General features: G+C 42.1%; 1 protein-coding gene across 3 annotated transcripts in view; it reads left to right on the top strand.

Annotated features, from left to right (window-relative positions):
- Positions 1-4,773: 4,773 nt before the first annotated feature.
- The window catches only part of atp2b1a (ATPase plasma membrane Ca2+ transporting 1a), a 31,097-nt gene continuing 24,920 nt past the window's right edge, over positions 4,774-10,950 (top strand). Inside the window, exon 1 of one of the 3 annotated variants that reach the window (XM_028421136.1) lies at positions 4,774-4,946. The gene's annotated coding sequence lies outside the window, so the exon portion shown is untranslated. The remainder of the gene's footprint in view (positions 4,947-10,950) is intronic. The other 2 variants (XM_028421117.1, XM_028421127.1) reach the window with 2 other exon arrangements.

Here is a 10,950-nt window from a genome sequence, read left to right as displayed (position 1 = left end):
CCTCTGCTCTCCTTCCCTCCCTCGACTCTTTCTCCCAACAACTCTGGCCTTTATCCTGCAGGCCATTCACCTCTCTGTGGCTGCCCTGGCCAGTGCAGCGCAGTAAATTCCAGGGCTAGCTGGAAACACAAACATGCACAAACTGAGGGCAAGCAGCTCCATCATGGTGATCCCCCCCCCCCTTTACCACCACCTCACCTACAACCACCACCACCTCTCTCAGCTTCCCCTCACACACAAGGAGTCTTTGTCTGTGACTTCACAACGTCTCCCTTCAGATCTTCTTAAACATTTACCTGCATCACAGGTATAATTTGCTTCTTTTGCCAGTCAGCAGACTGGGCATGTTAATCATATAATTGGGGTCTCGTTCAGCAGACATAAACCAGTGTTTGGACCTCGGGAAAATTGTGATTACAGTAATTGTGGCAGACTAATAATGTGTTAGATAAGGAAGGTTTGTTATTACAATGAACGAGGCCCAACCCTAATATAAACTTTGTCTGATTGATATAGCTACTGTCCTGTTTGGGTCTTAGCTAAACCCAGCACAGTGACATTGCAGCAGCATCATACAAGCAGTGGTTGGACTTTTGATTAATCTGCAATTTGGAAAAGTTCTCACACATCATGAGTGTCGATCAGCAGTCTCTCTCTCTCTAAAGTATGCAGCACTATTTTTCCTCTTCCTCTTCAAAAGGAGGAAGCCCCAACGTCCTCCCTCCCCCTTCCCCACCTAGGCCTCCCCTCCACATCTAACCCTTTGACAATGTGCTGAGCCAGTGGAAAATCCAATGTCCGTTAAAGAAACAAAGCAGTGTAGAAAGATCAGTTGACCAAAGGAAGCAATATTCGTACAGCATGTCCTGACTGATAGGGACCTGGTTGTGTAAGTCGACTAATGAGACATCTTCACTTTTTCCACTTGCCCTAGCTCAGGAGATGTGTGATCATCATAGACATTTCCATCACCGTTGTGTGTTTATTTAAAAGAAATGTTTAGGAAATGGCTGATAATCTTTTTCTGTGGCTTATTTTTTTCCATTCCCTTTGGCCTTTCCATTGTGCAAATGTCTTAATCAGTTCACAGCAGCATGCTATCTAAAAATGTGATAAAATGCAGAGTCCACAACTAAGTTCTACTTACTTAGAGCCAGCAGACACATTCATGCAGTGCCAGTTGCTAGACACTCTTCGGACTGAACCTGCAATTATTTGTCAAGCTATCTTGTCTCATGGTGTGTAACGCTCTATACCCCAGTAATTAAAGTTCTATGTTGGGATGAACAACAAACACACACACAGCCACAGCTTTCTTGTTTATTTCCAAACACTTTTCCCTAACTTTTTTTTTTTGTTGCCGTTCCTCTGGGAAACCATGTGTTCTCTTTCAAGCTAAATTAATAACGTGGTTGTTTTGGAGTGTGTTTATAATAAATGCAAAAGTAACCCACAAGGCAACATCCCCTTTTGGGAGAGTTTTGGCGTGCCTCATCATTAATGCTTACTCAGACAGCCTGAGCAACACATTAGCATGCACAAAGGCTAATGACACTTGACATTTACTGTAGTTCACAAGATGCTCCAGAGCATATGGCAAATTTCCACCGAGAAGCTGAGTCAACAGCAAGACTCAACAGCTGTGGGGAAAATGATTGGTTTCCTCAATTTAAAAATTCAACATGGTTTTGTAAGTGTTTGCAGAGATGTAATTTCCTCATGGAGATTTTTTTTGTGACGTTACTGCACTGCTGTCTGTATAGATATGTCTCTTTGAATTTTAATTTACTGCCTCCATTAACCAATCAAAAAACCAAACATCTCCCAGATTGTTGTGTATACAACGAAAACATCCCTTCACCACCTTGCTCACTCCTGCGGTCTCTAAGTGTTTAAATGGATTGAAACAGAGATTAAGTGGTTTCAACTGAACAAACAGGCAGTGATGACACAAGGCAGAATTCCAATATATCTTCTGTTGATTTTCGAATAAACACTGCTTAAATGTCAGGCACAGAATGGAAGGAAAATACTGAATTCTGCTTTAACCTTTTATTCTCATGATCTTGCCTGTTGGCTTAGTGTGAAATGATCTGGTTTGTGCATTTGTATCATGTTTGATTTTGTTTCCACATACTGACTAATCACATTGTGGTCAGGAGTGAGATGAGAGGATTGGGTGATTAGATTAGGTGGCATAAACACAGGAAACAAGAAGGAACACTAGCACGTCCGAGTCGGAAAATCCTATAGCACCTCTTAAGATCACTAAAAAAATGTTTGTTTTGGAGTATTTTATAGAGCTTCTGTCTGAATCCTATCAGATTTTTTTGTTGATGTTTTGCTTATGGCAGCTTTGGTAACACACAACCAACCTACATAATGATTTCTGAGATCAGCTACACATTTTGTAGGGGCCATGATATTCTTTGGGGGAAAGCTGTGAGCCAAAAGGCTGAAACAAAACAAAAGGTCTGTGCTAGGCTAAAAAACAAATGCCACATGCTACGGTCACACTTGGCATTTACTGTGTATTAACTAGCGGTTAATTAATCTTAAAAAGTACTACTTGTTGCATTGATCCGTGTCCTATAACCACAGTGAGTCTCCAGATAAAGAAGGAGGTGCATGATGCATGATGCCTGGACTTATAGCCTGAGAGAGGAGAAGGAGAGAGAGAGAGAGAGAGAGGGAAATGGGCCACATCAGTGTCATGTTAGGGGGACATCTGCTCAGGGTTGGCCAACACAAAGCACTATGGGGCTGTCACTCAGGAAGCCACCAAAACCACTGACAGTCAACTGGAAGAAATGGCACACGTAAAAATAGATCTTGCCTCTGCTTTGGTACTATAGAGTTAGAAGGCCTGTTTGCCAGTGCGAGCTCAGCTGAGGCCTGCATGCGTTACTGTTGGATGTTGGAAGGAAAACATGAGCATCTAAGCACCGCTGTGCTTCAGCTCTATAGTTTGAAGTTTTGGAGCAGAAAATTGACAGCTGAAAAATGCGTGAAGGGTGTGGGGGAGCAGATATACTCAGATATGACTGACTGCAGGATTTTACAGCTTTTTAAAACATTTTAAAATCAGATATCTGCCTTAGTGTGCATGGTCAAATGATCAAATGATTGCACAAGTCAGCTTACATACATCAATGTGTTTCTGCTTCTTTTCTTCCTCTTTCTTTCCAAATCTCTTTTCTCCCCTTGACGTCTGTCTGACTCAGACATTCTGACTTGACATTTTCCATTTTTTAAGTTGCACACCAGCATAAACAGGTTGAACTTTTCCCCTGTTTACAAACCTCAAGCAAGCGATGCTTCTCTGCACTCAGGGCTTTTGTGTTAATGATAAATCCCATTATGTCAAGACAAGCAAGGATATTACACCGAGGTTTGACCTCAGTCAGAGATGTTTTCTGTTTATCATCTACCAACACTGCTCATCTTTTTCTAAAGCTTAACTACATCACCAGGTAATTAAACCTAAGGTAAAATGATTGTTCCTCTGTCTGCGTGCTCGAGGTTGTCACGTTGTGGGGAAAATTGTCTTCAACAATAGCATCCCACATAGGACCCACGTTGGCAACAGACCCAAGATGGCAACCATAGCTGGTTAGACATCCTGTAGATTTTTTATTGTGATGTTGTGTGTTTTCATTGCATTGTGTGCGTTTTTTTGTGCAAATATTTTTCTTACAAAAAAAACTGTTTAGTTATTCTCCACATTTTTTTAACAAAAGGGGGGTAAAATAGTTGATGCATGCTTAGTTCACATTAATTAATTTGCTTTAAAAAAATGGACAACACCCCCAGTATCTATGACACTTATGGGCTGTTTCATCACATCACAGATGAAATGTAGAGATGGACTGGAGCTCACATTGTATGGAAGCAGTGCTGCATTCACTGACAGTTGGCACCAGATGTAAGGAGGCTGATCATGATGTGTGTGACTCCTCCACAGGACTGAGGAATCACAAAGAATACAGCCATTGAATCCGGAGAAGAAGAAGAAGAAGAAAAAACGCACTACGTCATGGAAAGAATGACGTCAGGTTTGATTAGGCGCCGAGGGAAGAGCAGTGCGTGTGTGTGTGTTTGTGTGTGCGTGCGTGTGTGTCTTGGTGGAGTTGACACACGCACACACACTCAGAGAGAGAGAGAGAGAGAGAGAGAGAGAGAGACGGTGCATTGAGGCTCCTGCGCGTACTTTTTTGCAGGCTGCATCATATGATGGTGGGGAAAACTGTTGAATAATCCTGTTATTATAAAGCGACACGGGAGCAAAGAGGGAGTACTAGGGGATCATGACGTAACCGTTTCCATAGGCGACTGATATGCTGGCTAAGCCAATGGGAATCCACACCAGCGGTCCATACCCATCCTCCTTTTGACGTGCATCACATGTCCCCGGCGGTGTTGTGATAGAAGGGAACAGGGCGAGGCGAGATTATTCACCTCGGTGCACTTCCGCCTTCGCCACAATCAACGTTAGAGACGTATGTGGGACCACTGTATTCTGTAGACAGCTGTGTCCCTCGCAATATGTCCAAGATGTCTTTCATTATTTTTCTACAGTTAGACGGACATTTATTGCTTACATAAAAAAGTAGACTGCCCTTGATTAATAAAAACCATATTTGTCACAAAATTCCCCGTGCAGCTCATTGGACGGTGTGTTGTGGAAATACTATGACAGTGTTAGGCGTTTTCAGAGCGATGTACGCATGTGTCATGTCGTTTCCGTTCTAGTGGACACGGTCTTCCGTTAAGGCTGTAGTTGGTTGGGAACTATCTTGACAGTCGAAGCTGGAGCCTTTGGTTGTGGTTGTGACAGCGCAGTGGGCGGGATTTCACCTCAGATCAGGGGAGAGAGTCTAGTCTTTGGTGAGACTGAGGGGGAGTTAAGGAGAGAAAGGGACCTGGGGTGCTCTTCGGAGAACGGAGTAAGTATATTTGTGGCTTATATATCCCCCTTTCTACCGCAACTAAACACCCTAAGACAGCAGCAGCTTTTAAGTGTTTTTTGGACATTGCATTTAAAACCCTGACCGGTTAAATCATCATTTTTTATGTGTACAATGATCAACGAGGGCCAGACACTGGTAGGTAGCTGCCTTTAGTAGTTAGCTGTACACCAAGCTAACGTTAAATATAACATTATATCTAACCAGCCATCCGCAACGTTAAGCTAGCGTTAACATGAACGCAAAGCTAACATTAGCTAACATTATATCTGGAATATAAATTGACATTGGGCGTCTCGTTTTTCAACACAGGTAGCTAATCAGCCAGGATGCTGTCAGATTTCCTTGCTTGTGCTTAGTTTGTTCAGACTTCTGCATTGCTCTTGGCTAAGTTTGTCCACTTGTCAGTGTGTTAGAAGTCCTTTTTGTGCTTTTCCCTTTTTTACAATCTTTAAAAGCTAACGCATGGGAGCTAGTTGGCTAACTGCTAGCCTGGGACGATGTTTTATAACTGTTGGACAGCAGATTGACGGTTTTCACGTCGAGGCTCATCACAGAGTGTCCCTGCCAGCTCATATCGCAGCGTGAAAGTTACCTGTATTTCATACCGAGTTACATATATGGGCTGTCATTCAGCCTCGTTTCCAGTTCTTTACGTGCAGATTGATTGTGTCAGTGAGCTAACATTAGTGTGGTGATAGCACTTAATGGCCTCGGACGGTGTTCTGTGCTCCACGCGTTGCGGCTGCTCACGCGGACACCTCGGGGAGCAGAGAGGCACACCGAAGTCCTCCCGGCTGTCTGTCACCACAAAGTGGACGCTCTAAACCTGTTTCCGTACTGAACCAACAACGTTTCTGGAATCGCTGTCAAAGCTAGAAACCCATTCATAGGAATATTGTATCATTTGCCGGCGTCATGTTGAATTCTGTCATGCCTTACCGGATCCTGAACTCATCATTTGCCCGAAACGTGTCGATGTTTCAACCAGACCCATTAGGAAGACATTCGAAACACACTCAGGCTGCCTGCCGGACTTAAATGTCACTGTAATGTGTAAAACATTAAACGGGAAACAACAGGAAAGAACCTGCCACTTCTGGCATTGAAGCTATTAAAGCTACTAAAAACAGTATCGCAGCATGTCGCTTTTATCTCGTATTTCTTGAGCTCTGCAATCATTGCAAGATAACAACACTATTTAAGCTTGTCGAACTGTGTATTAAGGCTCTCAGCCTGCTAGTGTCCAGGTTGATGTGTGTGTGTGTGTGTGTGTGTGTGTGTGTGTGTGTGTGTGTGTGTGTGTGTGTGTGTGTGTGTGTGTGTGTGTGGCCGGCCACAGCCACCTTTGGGTGTCTAGTTGAAGGGATCGCTCCTTATCCAATTAAACAGCACCCGGCTTGCTGCAGCGCCAGCGGTGTCTTCCTCTGTTTGTACAATGACTTGTGATCCTACACTAGATTGCAAGTGCTATTGCAATTATGCTATAAATATAATTGCAGGTACAACTTAGCATATGCCTTAAGACTGTGATTCAAGGTGTGTCAGGTCACCTTAGTGTGGAGTAGTTATCTGCGCACTTATTACATAATGGCAGCAAAGCAATTCCATGTGCAGATATATAGACAGATTTTGCTGCAGAGTATATGCAAGATGTAATGCTGCAAGGGGTTAAGTTCCAGTTTGGAGGAGTAGGATGTCCTATTTTCTGATTCTAATTTTTTTTTTTGCATTAGCTTTTTTACTCACTGAATGGAAATTTTGTTTATTGATTCAAATAAATCATCAGTAACACAATCTGTGGCTGTGTCTGAGCCCTTTGAACTCAGACTGTTGCTGTCACTCAAGAATGACAAAAATATCCTTTCTTTTTCCTTGCTATAACCTTCTCTACGTGCCCTGACTTACCAATATGAGTCAGTAGTTGTTGCACATGTTTTGGAAAATTATGTCGCATAGGCACTTGTCCTTCTTGGTTGTCAGCTGAGTTATGTTTTCCTTTATATCTCTAAACTAGATTTTCAAGACTGCAATGCTAGGTTTGTACCCTGCATATTAGCTGCATTAGCCATGCTGAAAGAAAGTGCGACTCCTGCTTATCTGACATCATAGCTTGCAGTTGAAGTATTTGCTTCTCATGGTGCAGGACTTTTAAGAAGCAACTGCGGAGTAACGTAGTATACATGGAGTATATTTCCTTCCAGGCAGTTAACACTTGTCAAGTCTCTCCCTTAACTGATCATGGATGAGTTCCGCTCACAGCTGCCTGACGTGTACTTACTTCATCGTCATGCTTTGCGCTCAAGATAAATACAAACACAGCCTCAAAAAAAGAAAAAAAAAATACAATTACTAATGCTGTTCCTCAGCTCACTTGCATGTCCTCAGTCAAATGTTTATGAAATACTATTTCATTAAACAGACTATTGTAGGTCTCTGAGGTGACATTGAGCCACAAGTAAACCGACATGGAAAGCTAAATATAGTCTGGTTTGTACCATTACGTACAATGTGTTTATGTTACTATTTACATATAATGGGGTTCTGCTTATCTTTTTTCTGTGTGGTTAGAAAAGGCAAGGTTATTCCAAGCAGAGGTTTTAGGTTACATGGTATTGAGTCATCGGTTACTACTCATTCATTCAAATCTTGCCTAACTCAGCGGTAGAAAGGAACCACACAGGCATGACTGTGGTTAACTGCTTTTATCTGTGTAATTGCCCAGTGCTGTGATTAAAAAATGTCAAAAGTAATTAATATATATACTTTTAATACTCAGGGTAGGCTGAACAACTGAGCATGTCCAGGTCATTCTTTATAGTAACATGTAGATGGCAAAGTATGAAATTGATGACAAAGTAAAAAGTAAGTAAAACTGTGTTCTCTCCTTGTCTTGTTTGTCAAAAATCTGTCATGCTTAAGTTAAAATGTATAAAAAAGAAATGACTGGGTCAGCATAGTGAGACCTCAGGCTGCAAAGCTACCATGTAGCATAACAAAAAACAGAGAGCTTCTCTCCCTTTCAAAGTGGCTTTATGAAAGATGCAGCATTTTGGAATAGTTTCTGTCTTATGGAGTCACGGTTCGGTGAAGTCCATCCTACTGGTCTTCTAATCTATAAAGTGGAAAATATGATTACTTTTCACTGCAGAGTAAATGATCCCAAAATGTGCTTAGCAGACTAAGAGGTTGTTTTATTGAACATTTAGTCAATGTGAAGGGGAAAAGGGAAGGGAAAAGGATTGACAGTCAGAATTCTTCCCAAACGGCAAGGTACCCCTACAGATATACTTAGAAATTCTTTTTTATGATGTGAGGTTGTAATGACCTGAAAAAAACACTGGATTCTGTCAGCATCACATGACACCTTTCCTTGTGTATGAATTATTGTATTTTGTTGATTCTAAATCAAGTAACAAAGAAAATTTTTCAGAGAACCAGGAATGAAATCATTTTTGACAGGTCCTTTTCATGAGCATATTTTTAAAAAGTAATTAGAAGCACTCTAGAGCAACCTACTGGTCTTTCTTAACATGTCAAATGTCAGCATGCTACATATTTTAATGCACTTTGTGAAATCAAGAATTGATGGCTACTTGTGTTATGATGCCAAAGGCAAGTGTCCATATTAGTGTGCACTATTTTGGAATGTATTTTTCATTTATTATTCTTCATATTACTCAAAGTACTAATCTTAAACCCAGGGTTTTTTTTTTAAAAAGGTTTATTTCAGAGACCCCTTAAATGTTTATCTATACATAAAGTAAGTGGAGCTGGAGAGGAAGAGCGTGTTGGTAATGACACCTCTGACTGTGCATCCTCACCAACTGGCAGCCTGACAGGCGTTTGAGAGCCGTGTAGAGGTTCCAGTCTGTGGGGTGAAAGTAGCACTCCCAGCTGCAAGCCACGCAGCACAAGGATGGCTGGGTGTCTCTGCTTTGTACCCTCCACATTTACATGGCCTGACCCAGTTCAGCAACGGCTAGCAGTGGGGGGAGGGGGCAGTCTGGGGGAAGCTAAAAATACCACCTCTCGCATTAGGCAGCTCCATTGCAGAGGGATCCCTAGAATTGCTATCCTCGACTTGCATCGAGTTGTTGGCACGTAGAGGTGTTTGAACTGCCAGAGGGTTTCCTTAGCGTGGAAACAAAGACATGTGTACTTGTGAGATGTCCACCACTGTTGTCCTCTCTACTTGTTTCCACTTGCCACAGCCTTCTGGGTGGAGAGTGCATCTAATGTGCGATAGCAGCCTTAAATAGCTTGGGTAGAGCAGAGACTTAAAAGTATTTAGTCTATGGGTGAAGCAGGCACACATTCCTGCTGAGCTGTGGCTTTGCTGCTGTTGTGTGGAAAGGGTTAACCTTAGCGTCTGTCATTCAACCATACCATGCCAGCTGTTGGCTTGGAGATCCAATCACAATGATTTTCCACTGTTGTGACATGTGACCTGCTTCGCAACCCGAAACTGACGCAGCGCAGCAAATGTTGGCACTTCCTTCATGTTGGCGTTGTTGCTGGTCATCGGGGTTAGGCGGTGTGAATGTCAGAGGCACTCTTAGAGTAAGACATGCAGGATATGGAACTAGAGAAGGCAAAAAATTACATTCAAAACTATAGGCTGCTGCTGCTTTTGTACTTGGGTTACCCTAAGGCGAGTGTCAGTTAAAATGACTAATGTTAATGCTACATGTTAATGCAGGGTCGAAGTGACCCTTTATCCAAAACCCCCAGTGAAATTAAATTGTGGTAGACAAATAATTATTGTTGTGTCATAAATTAAATCTGTTTGCCAAATAAGTAGTTTTGTGTAAAATTGCTGAAAATCATATGCAGGTTAGATATTCAAAGGGAAATGTCCATGTTGGTGTTGGTGATGTGCATTGTGTGAGATGAAGTTGTTACCAAAAAGAGGCCTTGGACTTTGGAATTCAGCAAAATCATTGGCAAGTCAACATGTTGGGAAGACCCTTTATCTGTGGTCAGTACAGCAAACTTTGTATTTTGGCCTAAAAAAGGATTTTCTCACAAACTCTCCTACCTCAGTGCTACCACTGGCCTTGCAATTATGCTTTGTAATAAATAATAAAGCCTGTCCTGTTTTTCCATGGCAGATGGCTGCAAATAGAATCTCAACATGTGACAGAATAGTTTCCAAGAATCTCAATGGAATAAGCTGCAAGTATTCATTTGTGCAGTAATGAAGGCTACATTTTCTCCCCTTCTACATGTGTGCGTCCCAGTTTAAAGTTCAGACATTCAAGTTTAAGATGTTAGTTTAGAGTTTGAAATCCTGTTTAGTTTAAAACAAATGATGCTGTTATCTTTAGCATCCACAAAGTGAGAAAGGTGAGAGAAAAGCCCCTCCAGCTTGGAGATAACTACGGCATTGTTTCCAGACAAGTCCCTGTCTGGCTGCACTGCCTGCCGCCTTTCTTTTTTGGATCAGATGGATGAGTCCAGGTTCCCTGTGCAGTGCGGATTATAGTGCGACATGGCTTTCCACCTGGACGTACAGTATGTGTTCATTGTCTCACAAAATTGTTTCAGGGAAGAAATCAAGCCGATCATGTAGAATCTTTGCAATATATTGAGTTTTTGTCCCTGGTGGTTCTAAGAAATTTGACCAGTCCACCTTGAAAAAAAGATTGTCACTTGCTTTGCTTAAGCCTCTGTAATCATATTGTGATGCTGCACAGCTTGTCTGATCTGCTCTGAGTAAGAAATTTCTATCAAACTGGTTGACATGAATGAATCAGCCCTATTGTATTAGACTGATTAAAGCTGAATGTACTCTCCCATGTAGAGCACCATGGCGCTCCCTCATTCCACAGATAGTCTTAATTAGATTAAACAGAAGGCTTTTCCTGAGGTAATCAGTCAGTTGGACCTTGCTCACTATGTTACCCCACCAGTTACGCTGCAGGGAGGCTGGGGGGCTTATTTCTGACTATGTTTAGTTTTTTCTTTCCAGTGACAGAAC

This window comes from Parambassis ranga, chromosome 2, assembly GCF_900634625.1.
Source record: "Parambassis ranga chromosome 2, fParRan2.1, whole genome shotgun sequence".
Lineage (NCBI taxonomy): Eukaryota > Metazoa > Chordata > Actinopteri > Ambassidae > Parambassis > Parambassis ranga.
This window is presented reverse-complemented; position numbering and strand designations above follow the sequence as displayed.